This window comes from Symphalangus syndactylus, chromosome 5 (assembly GCF_028878055.3).
Source record: "Symphalangus syndactylus isolate Jambi chromosome 5, NHGRI_mSymSyn1-v2.1_pri, whole genome shotgun sequence".
Lineage (NCBI taxonomy): Eukaryota > Metazoa > Chordata > Mammalia > Primates > Hylobatidae > Symphalangus > Symphalangus syndactylus.
The window spans coordinates 50947144-50968406 of NC_072427.2; the positions used below are offsets into that span (position 1 = coordinate 50947144).

Sequence of the window (21263 nt, forward strand, 5' to 3'; positions counted from 1 at the left end):
TTCGATAGTGGTGATGGCTGCAGAACTGTGAATATACTAAAAACTTTAAAAGGGTGAATTTTATAGTATGTGAATTATCTGAATAAAGCTATTAATAGTTTTCAAAGTTAGAGAATATGTTTGGTAGGGTTTTTTTTAAAACACCGCCTCCCCAAAAGGAAAAAAGCTGTATGTGTATCAGTACTTTTACAGCTATCTTACATTTTATATTTGATTGGTAATTTCCTTCCAGGTATTTTTTCCCCCTACATTTAAACACATTTAACAACTGTTAAGTTTTAGAATTGGCTATGAAGCAAAGAGAAACCTTTCATTTCTTCTTATACTTAGAAAAAAAAAAAAAATGGCTTTTTGTTTTTCCTTTCTGTATTTCCTCATCCTCAAAAGTAGATTCGACACACCAAAATTTGAGGGATGGTGGGGCAACTACCACAAAATACAAAAGGCTCTCTTCTGGAAATGTAAAAATGTTAGAATTCCTAGGAACTTTTCATGATTTATGGGCCTAACCTAATATTTAAAACTGAGCCCATGCTGGTAAATCTGGGCTATACAGTCATACATAAAACTCTGGTATCACAACACATCCACTGTGCACTGGAAGAGTACTGTAATCTCCTTCTAATGTGCACCTTGGCTCTCCCCTCCCTTGGGTTCTTTGAAATTTTTTTTTTAAATAAGGTATGTTTATTTCTTATTTACCTACTAACTACAGAAGGTAGACTCACGATGTGCCAATATTAAAATGTTATCATTCCCCATTAAAATACATTTACTTAAGTGTTTTATTGCATGACTTACCAGCAATGGAAGAATCTCATCTGAGAGTAGTTCTCAACTGTCATCTATGAAAATCTTTAGAAATACCAAATCATCAGAATTACTTTAATTTCCTGGCTTTTAATCATAAAGCATTCCTACTGGTCAACAATTCTACAATCTGAAAACAGAGACATCTGTACCATATAGTCCCAATGATTTATTATTCTGAAATTTTCCTCTGGGTTATTTTTACACTGTAATTAGAGTTCAAACTTCCATAGTGCCTAGCCTAAAATTAAACCTAGAATTATGCCAATTTATGCCTGCTATATATGCACACACAAAAGACTTATAATGCAATATACTAAAAGAACTAAAGGTAGGTGGGCTTTTCCTTGAAGGAATCATAGCTACATTATTTTCAAGTTTAATCTGTTACATTCATCTGCCTATCAAATAAATGTAGCACTTAAACTCATAAAACAAAATCTGATTTAGTAACAAAAAAATCATTAGCTTCTAATTTAACTTCAAAATGCTTTTCAAAAAATCTACCCCATCTAATTCTAAGTGAACCAGACCACACTTGATAGAAAACTGTTGTTCTAAAAACCATACGTACTTAACATAAACAGTAAACATATGAGAACAGTTAGTCTTCTATTAATGTCTTACAAAATACTTCAATGTGGCTGGTTATAAATTTTTTTTTTTTTTTTTAAGGGACAGGGTCTGTCACCATGGCTGGAGTGCGGCAGTGTGATAACAGCTCATTGCAGCCTGGAACTCCAGGGTTCCAGCAATCCCCCCACCTCAGCCTCCCGAGCTGGGCTAATTTTATTTTTCATAAGGATAAGGTCTCACTTTGTTGCCCAGGCTGGTCTCCAATTCCTGGCCTCAGGTGATTCTCTCACCTCTGCCTTACATTTCCTTTTGAGCTGTTATTATCAACTGGAGTAACATTTCTAGTTGGGGGAAAAAAGAACTGATCCTTATCAATCTGTAGATGAACACTTATGCATTCAGCACTTACAAATAACTGAATGTGGGCATGAAAATAAATGACAGATGATAAACATTTACTATTCTCAAAATAAATTACCTAATCTCAGTTGAGATAAACACGACTCAGAATTCAATTAACAGTATAATATAAAGAAGCCCCAAACCAACGAGTGCAAAAAGAAAGACTCTCAAGGAAGACTTCCCTGAGTAATATTTAGGTTGAGCCCTATAAGACAGAAGGAAGATGGATAACTCAAGAAACTAAAAGCAGCCTGTATGGTAAGATGGCACTGACCAAAGGGGAGTGTACAGGAAGGTAAGGCTCAGAAAGTAGACAGAATCCTATCAAAGAAAAATTTTAAATAGAAAGCACTCTTCTATTTCAAAATAACTGTTATTTGTTCACAATAATACAAAGGAATTATAAACTATTAAAACTAACAAACCAAAGTGGGCAACATAGCAAGACCCCATCTCTACAAAAAAAAAAAAAAAAAAAAAAAGCCCCATAAAACTTAGCAGGGCCTGGAGGTGCCTGCCTGCAGTCCCAGCTACTTGGGAGGCTGAGACAAGACTATCGCTTGAGGCCAGGGGGTTCAAGGATGCAGGGAGCTATGATCATGGCACTGCACTCCAGCCTGGGGATGAGAGGGAGACCCTGTCTCCTGGGAAAAAAACAACAAAAAAAAAGGTGGATGGGTGGGGTGGGGAGAATTCAATAAATTAGGATGAACAGACTTTAAAATGTAGTTTATACACACAATGGAATACTACTCAGCTATAAAAATAAGAATAAAACCCTATAATTTGCAGGAACATGGATGGAACAAGAAGCCATTATGTTAAGTGAAATAAGCCAAACACAGAAAGACAAATACCACATGTTCTCACTCATACATGGGCTAAAAAAGTATATCTCAAGAAGATAAGCGTAGACTGGTGGTTACTAGCAGCCAAAGTGGGGAGTGAGAGGACAAAGGCAGAAGAATATAATTGTATTTATTATTGCTGAGCTGTACACTTAAAAAACTGTACACTAAAAAAATCATTAAAAATGAACTGTACACTTAAAAAAGATGGTAAATTACGTATGTATATTTAACCTCAATAAAAATTCAATATTCAATAATTAATGCTGGAACGACTAGCTTTTCATATTTAAAATAAAAAATCCTAACTCCCTTCAGATGAACCTAAATGCAAATGACAAAGAGTAACAAAAAATCCTCAACTATTAGCAGACAATATAAAAAGAGGATTTCTTTTTTTTTTTTTTTTTTTTTTTTTTTTTGAGATGGAGTCTCGCTCTGTCACCCAGGCTGGAGTGCAGTGGCGCAGTCTCGGCTCACTGCAAGCTCCGCCTCCCGGGTTCACGCCATTCTCCTGCCTCAGCCTCTCCGAGTAGCTAGGACTACAGGCGCCCGCCACCACGCCCGGCTAATTTTTTTTTGTATTTTTAGTAGAGACGGGGTTTCACCATGGTCTCGATCTCCTGACCTCGTGATCCGCCAAAAAGAGGATTTCTTAAACAAAAAGCACAAATCATAAAGAAAAAGACATGATTTTTACATCAAAAATTAAGACTCATAGTACCAGAGAATACTACAATGGGCAGAATTTTATATTTTATTCTTATTCTGGTAAGTTTATTTGGCTGCACTGTAAAGTAAGAAGGTTGGATGAAATGATCTTCATGGTCCTTTTCAACATAAACGTTGTATGATAGTGTGCCTTTCCTTTAAAAACATTTATTTTTGAGATATTTAAAACATACAGAAAATAATAAATTTCCTATCCTTTTACCTACCATTCAGAATAATCAAACAACTGTAAATTAAAATGAGATAGCATTTCACATGCCTCAAATTAGTAACTAGTTTAAAATCTGACAATCCCAAGTATGGGTGAGGATGCTAGAAATGCCCACATAATGCTGATAAAGTATACATGGGCATATCCATTTAAGAAAAGAATTTACCAATATCTAGTAACCAGCAATTTCACTTCTACGGTTTTTCCCAAAACACCTGCACATACACTCATGTAAAAATAAACACTGTAGCATTATTTATAATAGCAAAAAACAAAACAACTCAAAATATCCATCAATAGTGGGATACATACATTTTATCTATGCATAAAATGAAGTGCCATACAGCAGTGAAACTGAATAAACTACATCTACATGCATCAACCTATACACCTCAAAAACTTGATACTGAGTTTAAAAAAACAAGCTATTGAAAGACAGTGTTATACATATCTGTAAAAATTTAATACAAAAACCAACACCACATATCACTTAGATACATGTACAAATGTATAGTAAAAGTATAAAACAAGGATGTGAAATATACTTAATCTCAAGACAGTTGTTACTTTGTGTAGAGAGGGGTAACAGGACTTGAACAGTTGGGGTTGTTAAGAGTGATTATGTAACTGCATCCTTTCCCCCAAGGGATAAAAATGGACATAATTTATATTTATAGGTGGTGGATAAATGGGCACTTGCTCTGTCATTTTCTGGATGTTTTAAAAATTTTACAATTAAAACATATACACTTATTTTAAAAACAAACAAAAGACATATTAACATATAATGTCCAAGCTGATAATTACCTTGGAAGATCATCTAATATAAACCTCCCTACTTCACTAAAAAAAATTAGAAAAGATATCAGAATAAAAATACGATACAGGCTGGACACAGTGGCTCATGTCCATAATCCCAGCACTTTGGGAGGCCAAGGCAGGAGGATCACTTGAGCCCAGGAGTCAAGACCAGGCTGAGTAATATAGTGAAACTTCATCTCTACAAAAACAAACAAACTTTTCTTTAAGAATGTAATAGGGTTTGTGTGGTGGCTCATGCCTGTAATCCCAGTACTTTCGGAGGTTGAGGCGGGCAGATCACCTGAGGTTAGGAGTTCGAAACCACCCTGGCCAACCTGGTGAAACCCTGTATCTACTAAAAATACAAAAATTAGCCAGGCGTGGTGGTGCACACCTGTAGTCCCTGCTACTCAGGAGGCTGAGGCAGGAGAATCACTTGAACCCAGGAGGCAGAGGCTGCAGTGAGCCGAGACTGCACCACTGCACACCAGCCTGGGCAACAGTGTGAGACTCCATCTCAGGAGAAGAAAAAAAAAAAAAAAAAAAAACATATATATATATATATATATAAAATACATATAATAACATATAATATAATATAAGATTGTACCAGGGCAATTTTGGACAGATACTAGGTTATCCGAAACAGTACTTTGGGGAATTAGATCTTGACCATTTAAGAGAGAGATTAGCCCCAATTTCTCAACATCTGGCACTGACTAGCAATATGGACAATGTGTGCACCGCCCTCGCTCCGCCTTCCCTCCTAGGAATGCCATGTCAAATTTAGCACAGGCATAGGCAGTAAAACTGACCCCTAGTTCTGCCTATCACTATTTAAAATTACTTTGAGTGTTGAGGACTGTCCCCACAGCAGATATCTAAAAGTAGGCCTGAAAGAACTAGAAAGTAGTTCATGCATCCAGCAGTTACAAATGCCTAAAACTGTACATGAAAAAACAAAACAAATAAAAAAATGAACTGAGAGCAAACATTTACTGTTCTCTTATAATCTTCAATCCAGGATTTAAGAAATTTAGTATCAGTTGAGATACGTGACCAACCCATTCTCCAGCTGAGATCCATCTATTTTTAAATTCACTCCCCCAGCCTTTCATTCAGCCTAAAAGAGGGAATAAGAATGGGAAGGTGGGGAGGACTTATCCCATACTGAGTTAAATAAGACCACAAGATCTTTTCATTTTTACAATATTTGAAATACAGTATACTGAGCAATAAATTTAAAGAAATATGCATGATTTGAAACGCAGAAATCTTGATTTATGTGTATGAAAGACCAAAATTAGCTCAGTTTGTCTAATACACTACACTTAAGTGTTCTTCGATACTATAGTCAACTTTTCAGAAATATTCCCATTCTGTGAAGCAGGATGTATTCCTACCTTAATTACCAAACTTTATCCATGTAACTTCCTTTCTCCCACTCTGTTCTTTAAACATGTTCAACATGTTACAGAGATGGCAAAATGTATTAAAAAAGGGAATGAGAATGAAGCAGCTTAAGTAACTAGGAAAACTTTACACTTCTTAGAAACTGAATTTGGATGATCTTAAACAGCATATTTTCTTTTCTTTTTTTTTTTTTTTTTTTGAGATGAAATCTTGCTTGCCCAGGCTGTAGTGCAATGGCGTGATCTGAGCTCACTGCAACCTCTACCTCCCAGGTTCAAGCAATTCTCGTGCCTCAGCCTCCCAAGTAGCTGGGATTACAGACGTGCACCACCATGCCTAGCTAATTTTTGTATTTTTAGTAGAGACAGGGTTTCACCATGTTGGCCAGGCTGGTCTCGAACTCCCGACCTCAGGTGATCCATGTGCCTCGGCCTCCCAAAGTGCTGGGATTACAGGCGTGAGCCAAGGCGCCCGGCCTAAACAGCATATTTTCAATCACCAACACACAACATGACCGCTGACTTCAGAAAACTAGGAAAGAAAAATGTTACCCAATTAATCTTTGTGTGAAATAGGATTTATCCATTAGTATACACATCACATATAATAGGTGCACAAAAGATTTTTTCAATTCCCAAAACAAAAACTTAAATATTTAGCAAAGATAATATAAATATCCTTATTTATGGCACATTGTAAGATTATCAATATTGGTGCATATAACCACAGAGACACAATAAATAGAATTCTTAGGAAAAATGTATTAAGACAATTAACAAGCTGGAAATAACCCATATTTCCCCTTATGACCCATTAGCTTTATATAGAAAACACTGCTGTCCACTTCATCCTTTGCTTTCTAAAGAACAGCATTATGGTTCACATCTGTTAAGAGACAAAAAAGTATTTGTTGGAAGTATGAAAGGAAGAAATTCCTGTACTGTTACGTGCAGTGCTAAAGGAATCATCTGAGAAGAAAATAAAGGACATGAGTTTAACATGAGCTTTAAAGAGGAACAAGAGTGCAAGAAAGTTACAAAATGTGACATATGTCCATAGTGAATACATGGTGCTTTACTGTTTTCAGTACTTGTATATTTAATTAGGAGGTGGAAAGACTCACAATTTATTCTGCATCACAAAGATTATAAAAATATATGAGTTGGGGTGTTGGCTACAGTATACAAAGGCAATTCTAAGACTACTTATTAACAGAAGCTTGAAATGGATAAGCCATCCCTTCCGATTTCATTACATGAAAAGAACCTGTGTAGAAGTATAGCAATGGTAGCATCTTCATTCAGCCCACAGCTATGTAATTTGTATGTAAGAGTGCTTGTCTTAAATATGAAAAGGAACATCCTGAATTGCCGAAAGTATATACAACGGCACATATCCAGAACTAGAAAAGAGCTACCAAGCCTGCATGCTACGAAGACATGGGTCAAAAAATTTTTCTCATGTTTGCTTTCTATAACTAAAATCTGTGCTAGACTAACCTCAACTGATCCTGAGGAGATGAACTTCTGGAACACACTGAACTGTTAAGAGTCACAGCATTAGACTCTACACTGTTCAGCCAACAGTTTTAAGAAAAATTTTATCCTACTTGTATGAGTGTTCAGGGCTCATATACTACCTCTATGCTCTTATTTGAAACACAGGTGCAGACCTTAATAAATAAAGTCTTACATCAGACTCTCTTCTATAATTCACATGTGATTCCTTACACGAGATTCCTGTTCAGATTTCCTGAAAATGAACTATAGGAATAATCTTATCCAATATGATTCTATGTCCCCTAAAAATATCTCTTCTTTTCAGGTCAATCTTATGATTCACTTGCCATTGATCAGATTAACGCAACAGGTCTGGTACAGCAAATTACAAAAGAGATTTGACTTTTGATTAATACACTGAATAATGTATCACAAACTATTAAGATCTATTGTCCATGTCAAATGGAGTTCACATATTTAAGATGAATTCACACACTAAAAACTCCCCAAAACAATGTTTCTAAAAAGTTTTTTTTTTTTGAGAGGGAGTCTCACTCTGTCGCCAGGCAGTAGCGTGATCTTGGCTCACTGCAACCTCCGCCTCCTGGATTCAAGTGTTTCCCCCGCCTCAGCCTCCTGAGTAGCTGGGACTACAGACGTGCGGCACCACGTCCGGCTAATTTTTTTTTTTTTTGTATTTTAGTAGAGATGGGGTTTCACCATGTTGGCCAGGATGGTCTCGATCTCCTGACCTTGTGATCCGCCCACCTCAGCTTCCCAAAGTGCTGGGATGACAGGTGTGAGCCACGCACTTGGCCTCTAAAAAGCTTCTTAACCTACATTTTCAAGAATGATCACATTTGAAAAGCATACTCTTTTAAAACAAAGCAACTATCACCTTCATTTGACAGAAGAAGGAACAAAGCCTTCAAAAGCTAAATAACCTGCTCATGACCATTATGAAGCTAGTTAAAACAACCTCAAGACCAAAAGACAGTGCTCCTTCCTCCATTTCAATGACTCTGACGCACTTAAAATTTTATAAATAATTTTTAGGGATATCAGTCATAAGGCTTAGAATCAAATAGTAATGACTCATGTACAAAGACCAGTATTTTTTAAGAATGCTCAGCTGGGCATGGTAGCTCACACCTGTAATCCCAGCACTTTGGGAGGCCAAGCGGCTTGAGGCCAGGAGTTTGAAACCAACCTGAACACGGCAAGACCCCATCTCCACAAAAAAATAAAAAAATAAAAAAATTAGCCAGGCATGGTGGCATATGCTAATCCCACCTACTCAGGAGGGTGAGATGGGAGGATCACTCAAGCCCGAGACTGCAATGAATTATGACAGCACCACTGCACTCCAACTTGGGCAACACAGCGAGACCCTGTCTCTAAACAAATAAATAAAAGTAAAATAAACAAAAAGAAAATGCTAACTTTATTTCACTCTCAGATAGGCCTAATAATTAATAAGCTTCTTTTTGAATTATTATCCATAATGGTATTTACCTGTTATAGATAACTCAGATCAAAGCACTATTAAGCAACATTTTTGATAGCAAATGAAAACGAAAGCTGGCAAAGAAACTGTGTATTAGTAAGTCATTTCATTAAAAAAAAAGGACTTGGCCAGGTATTGTGGCTCATGCCTGTAATCCCGACACACTGGGAAGCTGAAGTAAAAGCCAAGGAGTTCAACACCAGCCTGGGCAACACAGTGAGACCCCCATCTCTATAAAACAAAAATTTTTAATATTATCTTTTTACAAAGGACTTAATTATATGGCATCTTTAAGTATTTCAAACATTTCATGTTTGGATTATGGAATGTTTCTAGAAGAATTAACACTATTTCTATTTAAGGTAATTTTACATCATTTCCTTTATTAGAAGAAATAACAGATCTGCGGATGGCATTTTGTGAAGGCTGCCTTCTATTAATAGTGTACAAAACACTCATATATCTCCAAAAAGGTGGGTGAGTAATCACAAAGCAAGTGTTAACTATTCATCCCAAAAGGTAGGACAGAACATGTGCCAATGTGTGCAGAGTCCTGAACTAAAGACTTAGACTCTGGTTCTGACACCTGGGTGACTTTAAGAAAATCATTTTAAAGTTTTGCACTCCAATTTCCTCATGTATAAAACGACTGGAGCAGCTGACCTCATAGACAATCCTACTCAGGTAGCATCTATCTATGTATTGCCAGAAGACAGAATAATAATCATGCCCCCCAAAATGAGAGTATTTGAAGACAACTGCCGGAGTAAAAATTTTAAATTCTATATACACACATACACACACACACACACACACACACGCACACACACAAATACTAATACACTACGTGCCAGATACTGGGGTGGTGGGCTGGGACCAAGGCATGAAGTAATGCATGTGCCAGAGGGATGAACTTTTCAAAAGGAGTAAAAAAGTAAATCTTTAGAGTAGCAGCTGGTGAGTAGGAGGTATTGAGTCCATAGAACTGCTCTTAGATTGGAAGGGCACGGGAGAATGAAGTTCCATTATGTGATAGGGTTTTACACACGCACACACACACACACACAGACACACACCACATAAATGTGAGAAAGTCACTCAACTATAAGCATTCAAAAAAGACAGACATCTTTCTTGTCTTTGTGGCTCCTGTACTTGGCTCAGCTCATAGAAGCCACAGGAGGAACCTAATAAATGTTAGTTGATCATTTACTGATTTACCAATAACTAATTCATGCCTGCTCTAGTGCTGTGGTCTGAATATGTCTCCCAAAATTCATGTTGAAAGCCTAACTTCCAAGGTGATAGTATTAAGAGGTGGGGCCTTTGGGAGGCTTTGCCGTCATTAATGGAATTAATGCCTCTATAAAAGAGGCCCCGTCTACTCTTCTACTACATGAGGTAATGGTGAAAAGACAGCTAGCTGTCTATGAACAAGGGAAGTGGGCCCTCACTAAGATGTCAAATTTGTTGGTACCTTGATCTTGGACTTCTCAGCCCCCAGAACCGTGAGAAATAAACTTCTATTGTTTATAAGCCACGCTGTCTGTGGTGTTTTGTAATAGCATCCAGAACAGACTAAGACATCTAGTAACACATTCTCTGGTAAACACTAGGAATTCCTCGCCTTAAAGAGTTCATAGCTAACGAGAAAAGAAATAAACGATATAAAGGACAACATGCTGTAGTCCACTATATACAAGGTGCTTCTAGACCATTCAGAAAAACTGGATAGGAAGATTTCTAAGGTAATACTTATTGAGTGCCTACGTGTTAGGCGTTTTACATACTTTAAGGCTCACAACTCTGGGGAAGTTTCACCAACCCATTTTACAGATAACAAAACTGTGACTTACCAAGATTAATAAGGCCAGAATTAAAAGTAGGGTCTAATTCCAAAGATATTACCACTATACATACCAAGATGTCTTGTTACATTTTATCCTTACATTTGGCAGTGAGGGAAAAACTCAAAAACCAGTCAAAAAACTTTTGTCCTGAACCAACATAAAAAGAGCACCTAAGACTTCATCCAGTATTTTACTGAAAGATAACTTCTAAAAGTCTGTCTTCACCCCGATCTAAAAATTAGAAAACTAATTTTCTTTCAGCAGCTGCATATGTACATAATGTAGTGTTTCTACATTTAGACCTATACAATTATAGGTCTAAACAAAATATGTGTAACATGACTGGAGAACATAACTAGCAGTCATTTAAGAAAATGGACATTTGGAAACATCACTTCAAGAGCCTGGGATGAAAAATTTTGCTATGACCTATAAATCTGGATCATTCCACTAACTGACACTGAGAGAAACAGTGTATTACCACGGTTGACACAGTAAATTTTTTTGGAGGGGAGAGGGAGGAGATTGAAATAGAAATGATCTAAAGTTTAAGAAACACAACTGATTAAATGTTACATGTCAAAGACACTGCAGGTACCCAATAAATCCTGTTAAATGGACTACACATGTGGGATGAGAACACGTTTTCCCCACACCTCTGACTAGTATGTACCTTTCTTAGGAAGTTATTTTTTCAGCCATGAAAAAAAAGGGCAGAATTTAGGACAGATAAAACATAAGTAGCTTATAAATCCTCTGAAAGGAAATCAAAACACAGTATTTTGTATCTCTGTACAAAGTTAAGCTCCTCAGGGACAGGGGCAATGTCCAGAGGATGGTGAGCATACTACTTAGCAAACTAATGCAGGTTAATAAATATTGACACAGTAAGACTTGCATAGTTGACATTCTAATTTTGTAAAGATTATGAGTTACCTCTTCATATTCTGTTCTTGTATTTCTCCTATGTATATTATAAATACACAAAAATTGCAAATTATTTCTTGAAGCTATTTCCTTTTTTATTTTTTGGTCAAGTCTATTAGTGTTTCTTAAAAGGGCTTCTGGTCATCCTTAGGGCTTATCAGTAGCATCATTAATATTGTATTCATTTCACTAAAAATGTGGTAAGTAGCTTAGATTTAAAAACAGGATCTAATTTCAAAGCTATTTCCACTAAACACACCAAGATAAAACTTTCTTATCTCTCCTAAATTCTAAATTTTACATGATTTACCAAATCACCACTTAAGTAAGAGTACTTACTGATCAGAAGTGTGAGACAAACACCTTATCCCACTTGTCCAATTTATTCAACAAAATTGATTGGGTACCTTTGTGTCTCTGACAGGTAACTTTCAACAGTTGTATTTCTTAAACTTTAGGTCGTCTCCCAAAAAAATCTGTAATAATTTGCTGCTTCTCTCAATATTGCAGGCAGTGAAATGATCCAAAATTACGGGTCATATCCACATTCCTTCATGATTGAGATTAACTATGCACTGTAAACCCCATATGCTATTAGTTTACATTTTCAACAGCACCCTCGCCACTTAAAAATCTCAAACAGATTTTGTACTGTTACTAATTTAGCACATCCATAAAAAGTCATTAAAAAAATTTAGACGCTAAATTCTCTTTCAAGGTTGCCAAGCTTCACCAGTGTCTGCATTAAAATTATTTTTAAAATGTTACGGACTAAGGCATTTGGTACATTCAATTCTACCTTTACCAACAAAAGCCTTTACCACCAAGATGAGGAAAGCATCCTTTTCATTTTCTACACTGAAAAGTGGGGGGGAAGGCCAACTGCTTGCATGCAGGTCTGCACATAACACAGCAGTCTCTGGCAAAGCCAATAACTCACGTTCAACTTCAGAAATCCTGGTGGCCGGCAACACAGAGTAATCTGTGCGCACAACCCTTGGGCTTGACATACCACTTCATCCCGCCCTCCCTTCCCATCAATCCACCCCCAAAACCCCAACCCACCAAGTACACGGCTGAATATGTCTTCCCTAAGAGAGCCAAAAACCTCGAAAACGCCGAGAAAGAGCTCCCCTTTGAAGGAAAGGGCCTGCCCTTCCCTGCCTGGGGCCCCGACTGGCTCGACAATCCTGGCTCCTCGGAGGCCCAAATCTCGACGCCTCGCACGTCCCGCCCCGCCCCGGGCCCGCTCGCGTCCCCTCGGGCGACAAAACCCTCCCGCCGGCGCTCAGCCAGGACTGACAGTTACGGCTGCAGCAGCCGCGGCCACCAGGGGCCTACTTCTGGCACCAGCCCCTTCGGACTACGCGCCCCCAAACACTCGCCTCGGAGGCGGGGGGCGGGGAAGGGGGGTGTCGACCTCGCCACAGCGGGCCCCGAAGGCCGGCCGAGTGACCGAGGGGAGCCAGCGCCGCCTGGCGCAGGCCGCGGCAACACTGACCTGTCGTCGCCCCCGCGCCTGGGCTGCGGCGGCCGCCTCACTGGTCGTAGTCGCCCTCGCCCGCCGCCTCCGCCCGCCACCGCCTCGTTCTCTTTCGCTGCCGCCACCGCCGGGGCTCATGCGGGACCCGCGCTTCCTTATCCGGAAAACGAGGCCGGGAAAGGGAGCGGCGGAGCCGCCGAAATCCCGGCGTTCGTCGCCAGCCGCCGCTGCCTGTCCACACCGGGGGGCTGAGGGGCCCTCCTGCCAGGGGCTACAGGCCGCGAGCTATTCCGAGGAGGAGCCGAAGGAGGCGCCGCCGCCCGCAGCTGAGCGCGCCGGGTCGGCAGAGGTGAAGCGTAAGTAGGCGGCAGATGGCGGGCGCCCGCGCTGGCGGATGGCTACGCGGCGGAGGGTTGCGCGAGCGAGCGAAGCCTGGTGTGTCGGGTCCTGGCGAAGGGAAAAGGCCCTGTCGTCTCCTGTAGTCACCCCGAGCCCAGCGCCACCATCTTGGGAGACACACGGATCTCGCGGCCGCGGCGCAAGACGGGAGGACTGGCTGGGCGGGCCGAGTATCCCGGCAGGCAGCGCGCGCCGCCCGGCCGGGCGAGGGCTCCAGGCCGGGACGCGGGGACGTGGGGCGGGGCCGAGACGCGCGGGAGGGCGCCGCGCTCCGCCCCTCCTTCCCTCGCCGGCCCCGCCTCCCTCCCGCTTGCCGTCGCCGCCGGCGCACGGGCCATTGGGAAGAGGAGGTGGCCCGCGGCCCCTCGGAGTCCCACCAGGCTCGGTAGCCATCTTGCGACTGGACAGAAAGGATAATCCCACCTTTTAGTTTCTGCTGTCTGTGACCCAAAAGAATAAACCTGGGACTTCCAGAAGCCCTCTGGGCCCCCCCGCGCAGGAGGGTTGCAGAGCCCCTGGTGTACCCAGCGGAGGAACGCCTCCGACTTTGTTGGAAGACGAATGGCTCCGGAAGTTAGCTGAAACCGCAGGAATAGCCCCCAGCCCCGAGGCGGGGCAGGTGCCTGCCGTTATTAGCTTTTCGACCCCAACCCTTTTCTATCTGGAGCTGCCTTTGTAGATGTTGCAGGGGTGCCCCGAGAGTGCAGGCCAGATTTTAGAGGACCAAGGTCATCTACTTAGGCCTCTTGCCAACACAGGATGTGTCAACTAGTTTACCAGAGACGAAGGTAAAGTCCCGTCTCCTGCAGTTGTTGACGTTCAGTAGGTTGTTGGTAAAGAAAAGTGGCTCCCTGGTTGACCCCTGCTGGATAGAGGCTAATTTTGATCCATATGACTGCTGAACCTAGTTAAAGCCATTAAAATTAAATCCATTTACAGTCATATTTGGTACCAGGGTCACCATTTTAAAAGGTGTGTGTGTATGTATGTGTGTGTGTATAGCTTTACAAACTTGCTAGCAAAGCCAAAAGAGTATCACTAACAATTCATAGTGTTACAACTTGCAACTTTGTTGATAAGCCCTTGAAGTACTATATGAGTACCCATGTCTAGTATTCAGATTTTTTATATCAACAGTCGTACATAGCAATGTATCTTTTTTAAATTTATTTTTATTTTTAAACTTAGAGATGGAGTCTTGCTATGTTAGGCCAGGCTGGTCTCGAGCTCTTGGCCTCAAGTGATCCTCCCACCTCGGCCTCCCAATGTTCTGGGACTACAGGCATGAGCCACAGTGCTAGGCCAGCAGTGTATTTTTTAGCTGTCAGTCTTGGAACATCTTTTTTATATAGCCAAGTGTGTGGGTGTGTGTGTGTATCCCGCTTCACAACTATAATCAACTATTGAAAAACCAACAATAAGCTAGAAGAATTTAAGTTATTCTAGGACAACTGATGATAAATGATAGTATTAAGCCATACTCGATTTTAAGATGTTTTAACTCAGCTCTTTACTCACTTTTCATTTCCTCTCATTACGCATCCACGTTTGGAAACTATTTGCTGTTATATTTCATGGAAAGGACTAGTAAGAATTACAATCTTTAAAAAAATTTATCTTTGCAAGTTTTCAAAATAGGCAACAAAGAATGTAAATCTTTAAGGGCTTTATTGTTGGACTAATTAAAGCATACCATTTCTACTATATCTATCATATGGAGATACTTACAGGTATTCTTCCTTTTAAGTAGAAATTGTCAATAAATTAAGTGTAATTTTATAATGGCCTGTTGTATCAAAGTGTGGCGGAAATCCCTGCGTTCCAAAAAGATTAAAGACCGAAGGGAAATAAGTCTGCTTTTAGCTAGATGTCAGAATGACTATTCATTGCTTTACTGAGATCAAGGAGATCTTAATTCCTCCTGGAGAAATTACCTATATCCCTTTTAGTTCATTAATTTTAAATATGTATTCTTATATGTGACAGTATTAGACTTCTTTCAAGATCTCACTGTGCTTTTTGCTTTATCCATTTTCAAGTTTAGAAATGTTTGCTGATCAAAATTAGCAACATAAATACTTTCAGGAATCCTTAAGATACTAGCAGTGTTCCACTTCCCTATACATCTGTTTATATGAAAAAAAAATTTTCCCATATCAGACCCATGTTTTTTTTTTTTTTAGGTGTGTTTTTCCCAGAAAAACAACTTTGTATCTGCTAAGTGAACAGTGATTTCTTCAGACTTTTCTAGTCAAAATGAGACCCAGTAGTTTCTAATAATTTTCTCATTTCAGGTGTACAGTAAAAAGAGCAATTTAATTTTATAAACATCTGCATCAATGCCTTGAGCAAACTTTGAGCTAATGTTTACCCAGAACTATTTATGTGTCATACATTGGACTAGTTGAACTACTATTTATGTGCCAGATCTTGGGAAACAATAAAAGATGAACAATCTCTATTCCTGCCCTCAAGAACTTGCAGTTCAAGAGGAAGTCACACCTGTAAGATTGGACACTTTTTCAGAGTAACCCAACACTTCATTGAGCATGGGGGGTACCTACTAATATGTATCTGCTAATACTAGCAAACTTTTTATTTTATTATTATTATTATTATTATTTTGAGACGGAGTCTCGCTCCGTCGCCCATGCTGGAGTGCAGTGGCGCAGTCTCGGCTCATTGCAAGCTCCACCTCCCGGGTTCATGCCATTCTCCTGCCTCAGCCTCATGAGTAGCTGGGACTACAGGTGCCCGCCACCACGCCCGGCTAATTTTTTGTATTTTTAGTAGAGACGGAGTTTCACCGTGTTAGCCAGGATGGGCTCGATCTCCTGACCTCGTGATCCGCCCGCCTCGGCCTCCCAAAGTGCTGGGATTACAGGCGTGAGCCACCATGCCCAGCCAACAAACTTTTTTTAAAGGAAACGTTTTGCCCCGAATTGCTGGTGAAGTTGTTTTTTGACAGAGCTGTTTTATTGCGGAAGATTTCTTATTGATGCCAGTCATAACAGATGAATCAAAATGCAAGAACAACTTTTTTTTACTACTCAGCATGCCTTAGGATCAGAAATAAGAGCATGGAAGAGACAAAATTCAGATATGGTGGGATAGAAGTCACTGTTGCTATTTTTAGGCTGCATCCAAATGTTACACACTCAGCTTTTGAAAAACACTAAGCTTTCAATATATGAATAGCTCCAATTATTTAAGAAATACTGTTAAGCAAGCTTAGCTCCATGAAGAACACTGTCTGGCATATGATAAGTGCTCAGTAAATGTTAGTGCTTAGTAGTATTAGTATTAGTATTATATGTATCATTATTTAGTACTGCACACATCAGGCATGAACTCCTACATACCCCCACCCTTATGCGTACAGACCTGTCTAAATTTGCATTCTTTCTGACTTCGAGTCTTAAGGTAGAAGCCATCCTTCTGTCCTTTCTACAGGTAATTTTTATTTCTTGAGGGAAGGGAGATTGACTCACGACTCTTACTCCCGTAATCATTCCCGCTCCTGTTCATAAATTCTCCCTCTACTTTGTCGCTTCTATTTAGAAAAGCTGTCTATACTTGGATTGTTATTACCTTCCAAATTCCTCTTCAACTACAGAAATTTAGCAGCTCCCTCCATTTTACTATATACATTGCTTGTATCAATTTCAGTGTGGCATAATGGCCAAATTGAAAGGTTGCTTCTCAGTTTTCATAACGTCTGATCTCTCTGCAGCCTTCCACACTGCTGACCACTGCCTCCTGGAAACTGCTCCCTAGGTTCTGTCACCTTACGTTCTCTGCTCTTCTGCCTTGTGTTAGGCCACTCTTTCTCAGGTCTCCTGTGCAGAATCCTCCCTCCACATTCTTGGTTCTCTTTGCCTACCATGTTATAATCTTTGACAGTACCATTTATGTATACTCTTCTATCACTTATTTCGGTCAGGAGTCAAGTCTGAATCTTGAACACAGATCTCAGTCAGAAGCATCCGACACAGTATCTTCAACCCCTTATTGGAAACCTGTACTGGGTGTTCCACAGGTACCTCAAGCTCAACATGTTTAACATCAAACCCCTGAGTTTGTTCTGTTTTCCATCATGGACTGAGATGTGATAACAGTGCAAAGGAGCAGGTTTTGGGAGAACAAGCAGGAATTTAGTTTTGGTAATGTTAAATTTGAGATACCTGTTGGATATCTGTTGTACAAACTGCTTCCTAGCTGACTTTTACGCATTCTGCTCTTTATCCATGATAATAGAACATCTAGCCAGACACTTGGTTGCCTATAATACACTCTTTTTTTTTTTTTTTTTTTTTTGAGACAGAGTCTCGCTCTGTCACCCAGGCTGGAGTGCAGTGGCACAATCTCGGCTCACTGCAAGCTCCGCCTCCTGGGTTCACGCCATTCTCCTGCCTCAGCCTCTGAGTAGCTGGGACTACAGGCGCCCGCCACCACGCCCGGCTAATTTTTTTGTATTTTTAGTAGAGACGGGGTTTCACCGTGGTCTTGATCTCCTGACCTCGTGATCCGCCCACCTCGGCCTCCCAAAGTGCTGGGATTACAAGCGTGAGCCACCGCGCCCGGCCACCTATAATACACTCTTAAGTGTGGCCGTATCTCTTAAGTTCTGGCCAGTAGGATGTGAGGAGAAATTATGTATGCAACTTCCAGATCATTTTCTAAAAGAAATTGGGTGTCACTTGCCCTTTCTTTTGTCCTTTTCTGATGAATGTATGTATTGAATAGTTGGGGTAGAAAACCATGTTGGAAGATGCTGTAGTTTGAATGATGGTGTCCCCTTCAAAATTCATATTGAAACTTAATCCCCATTGTGATGATACTAACAGCTGATGAAATCATGAGGGCCCTGCCTCATGGATGAATTAACACCTTGTAAAAGGACTGGAGGGAACTAGCTTAGGCCTTCTTCTGCCCTTCCATCCCTTTAGCCACACGAGGACATAGCATTCACCCCTTGCAGAGGATATAGCAATAAGGTCCCACCTTGGAAACAGCAGCCCTCACCAGACACTGAACCTGCTGGGGGTCTTGATCTTGTACTTTCCAGCCTTTAGAACTGTGAAAAAGTGTATTTCTGTTCTTCACAAATTTCCCAGTCTCGGGTATTTTGTTATACCAGCGTAAACAGACTAAGACACTGGGAAACATTCTAGGGATTGCAGAGCAACAAGGTGGGGCCCTGAGGACTTCACTGGGCAGGTCCTGTGTACGAGGTCAACTCTGATATAAGACAACTACTAACTTCTATGATCTCCCATGGTTATTCTAAATCCCTTTAACTGCAGCTGACCTTGTGTCTTAATGTCCAAGCAAAGATATCAGGAGGCAGTTGGATGTGGAAGTCTAGAGTTAGAGGAGAATGAAACCAACTCATCTTACATTCTTTGACTTGATTGGTGACTCTACCATCTATGGCGGTCCCCAGTCATAATAATGGTAGCAATCCTAGATTTCTTCCTTTCTCTCTCCTGGCAATTAAGAGGCAAAGTTGTATCTAAAGAATTGGCTTTAGAATTAGTGTAGCAAAGTGGCTGAGAGCACAGGCCCTCAACTTACTGGCAAGTGCAGAGATAGCAGGCAAGATTGTAAACCCCTTTCTGATTTAGTTTCCTCATCTATAAAATGGAGGTGTAGGGATTAAGTGTTAATATACATAAAGCTCTTAGAATAATGCTGGGCACATAGTACAACTCAACAAAGGCAGGCTTCCCCCCCACCGCCCATGCAAATCCCATTTCTGCCAGTTACCAGAAATACAACCTTGAGTACCTCAATTGATATCTGTTTCCTCTTTAGGAAAGTGGGAAAAAATAATAGTACCATCCTCATAGGACCCTTATAATCCTTCATTCATCCATTCAGTACATATTTATTGAATGGATATGTGCCAGCACTGTTCTCGGTGCTGAGAATACAGCAATGAACAAAAACAGTCTACCCTCATGGAGTTTGTGATCCATGGAGGAAGAAAAGCAACACATATGTGTTATGTCAGAATATGATATGTTAAGGAGAAATACAAAGCAAGGCAAAGGGAATAGGGAATGCTACAGGAATTCCGTCATGCCGAGTGGCCAGGGAAGGTCTTATATGAAAAGAATTCGTTTAATCAGAGGCTTGATAGAAGTGAGGAATGAACTGTGGGAATATAAAGGAAAGAACCTTCTAGACAGAGGGGGCCCTGAAGCAGAAAGGTGCCTAAAGTCATCTAGGAACAGTAGCAAGGCATTGTGGCTAGAGAGAGAAAGGAGGAGTTGAAGATGAGCTCAGAGAAGTCACAGTGGGTCACAGCCTGGAGGACTTTGTAGCTTTTCCTAAGAACTTAGGTATTTGTGCTGAATGAGGTGGGAAGCCTCTGGAAGGGTTTGAGAGAGTTATGACAAGATCTATAGAATAACTCTAGCTACTGTGTGGAGAATGGACAAAGATAGTGCATATGAGGTGTTTAGTGCCTGACACATGGGAGGTGTTCAATAAATGGTAATAGGCAATATCATCATCATCATTATCATCACATCCGTTTCCTTCTGTATATTTCCACTGCTACTACCTTAATTTAGACCCTTAGTGTTTAGACCCGTTGTGTTTCTGAACTAAACTGTAAGTTCCAGAAGGGTAAGATCATATTACCTCATTCACTATTTTAACCCCAACATTCAGAGAGTGCTGGTTCATATTATACTACTTTCCTGCCAAATGTCCTCATCACAGTATGTTTTCTTAAGAAACATGTATTATCACCTTGCTGCCTTTCTTAACTCTATCAGTGGCTCACCATGGCCTTCTGAATAATGTCTAAACTCCAAAAACGGCCCATCGGATGTGGCCTCTGCCTCCATTCCAGCCCCATCTCCCGCTTCCCACGTGAATGTATTGCTTAGGCAGTACGTAAGCTTAAGAGTCATTTGGGGCTCTTTTGCATGCAGTTTATTCTACCTTTTAGACAAATTCAAGCTCCTCCTCTGAGAAGCCTTTCAGATCTACTCAAGCAGGGTCATTGTTTATACCTCTGTGTGCCTTCTACATACTCGATGTATGTGCTTAGCACTTCTGTCTTCTCTTAAGCTTCTTGAGAGAGGAGAGCACCCTTGACTTCTTGTGTTCCCAGGATCTATCTCAATGGCTAAAAGCTGGTAACTCCTCAAAAGAGGTTTGAATGAGTGAACCGGGCTTTGTGAGTGTAAAAGTTAAGAACTGAGACCAGCATGTCTAATAGAGGACCCCTTTACTGAGCTAACATGTAATAAAGTAGTGTATCTTTGAATGTTTCATTTTTCAGCTGTGTCAAGTAGAGATACAAAGTGCAGTAGTGCCTGCTTATACAATTCAGTGGGAACAGAAAAATCAGGCAAATGAAATAAGTGTAAGAAATCTTAACTTCTTGTCAATTCCAATAAATATGCAACAATATTTTAATTAGAACCCTGGTATATGAAGTATAAAATTAAGATACTGAACAAGATGATCTATGAAGTCCTTCTAAAGCTATGACTTTTTCAACCACCAGTTTCATGAATTGCCTCTATAGCCAAGACTACACAAGAAGTTACTGGAGCAAAAACCTGGAAGTCTATCAAATCATGCTTTGACCTTGGTCATCCCAATCTCTTTGTGCCTGTCTTAACCCAGCTGGAGAGTAGGTGGAAAAGGGAAGCATTTCATTGAACACCAGCTGCTGCTGCTGCTAATCTGAGCTGTTCTGAATAAAACAGTTCCACTTGAATCAATGAAGCAGCCCTTAGAAATGTTTCTTTCTGACATGCGCATCATTTGAGTTGTTTGAA

General features: G+C 40.4%; 1 protein-coding gene and 1 long non-coding RNA gene across 7 annotated transcripts in view; one reads left to right on the forward strand and one right to left on the reverse strand.

Moving 5' to 3' along the window:
* Nucleotides 1–13613, reverse strand: part of UBE3A (ubiquitin protein ligase E3A) — a 102127-nt gene extending 88514 nt beyond the window's left edge. For 2 of the 6 annotated variants that reach the window (XM_063640222.1, XM_063640221.1), the window contains exon 1: nucleotides 13078–13604. The gene's annotated coding sequence lies outside the window, so the exon portion shown is untranslated. Of the gene's footprint in view, nucleotides 1–13077 lie in introns of all 6 variants that reach the window. The other 4 variants (XM_055278420.2, XM_055278431.2, XM_063640225.1 and 1 more) reach the window with 4 other exon arrangements.
* Nucleotides 13614–13681: 68 nt separating this feature from the next.
* On the forward strand, nucleotides 13682–21206 carry LOC129482515 (uncharacterized). The gene is made up of 2 exons (XR_008657746.2): nucleotides 13682–14246; nucleotides 20987–21206. It is a non-coding gene; the product is annotated as an uncharacterized lncRNA (long non-coding RNA).
* Nucleotides 21207–21263: the final 57 nt, after the last annotated feature.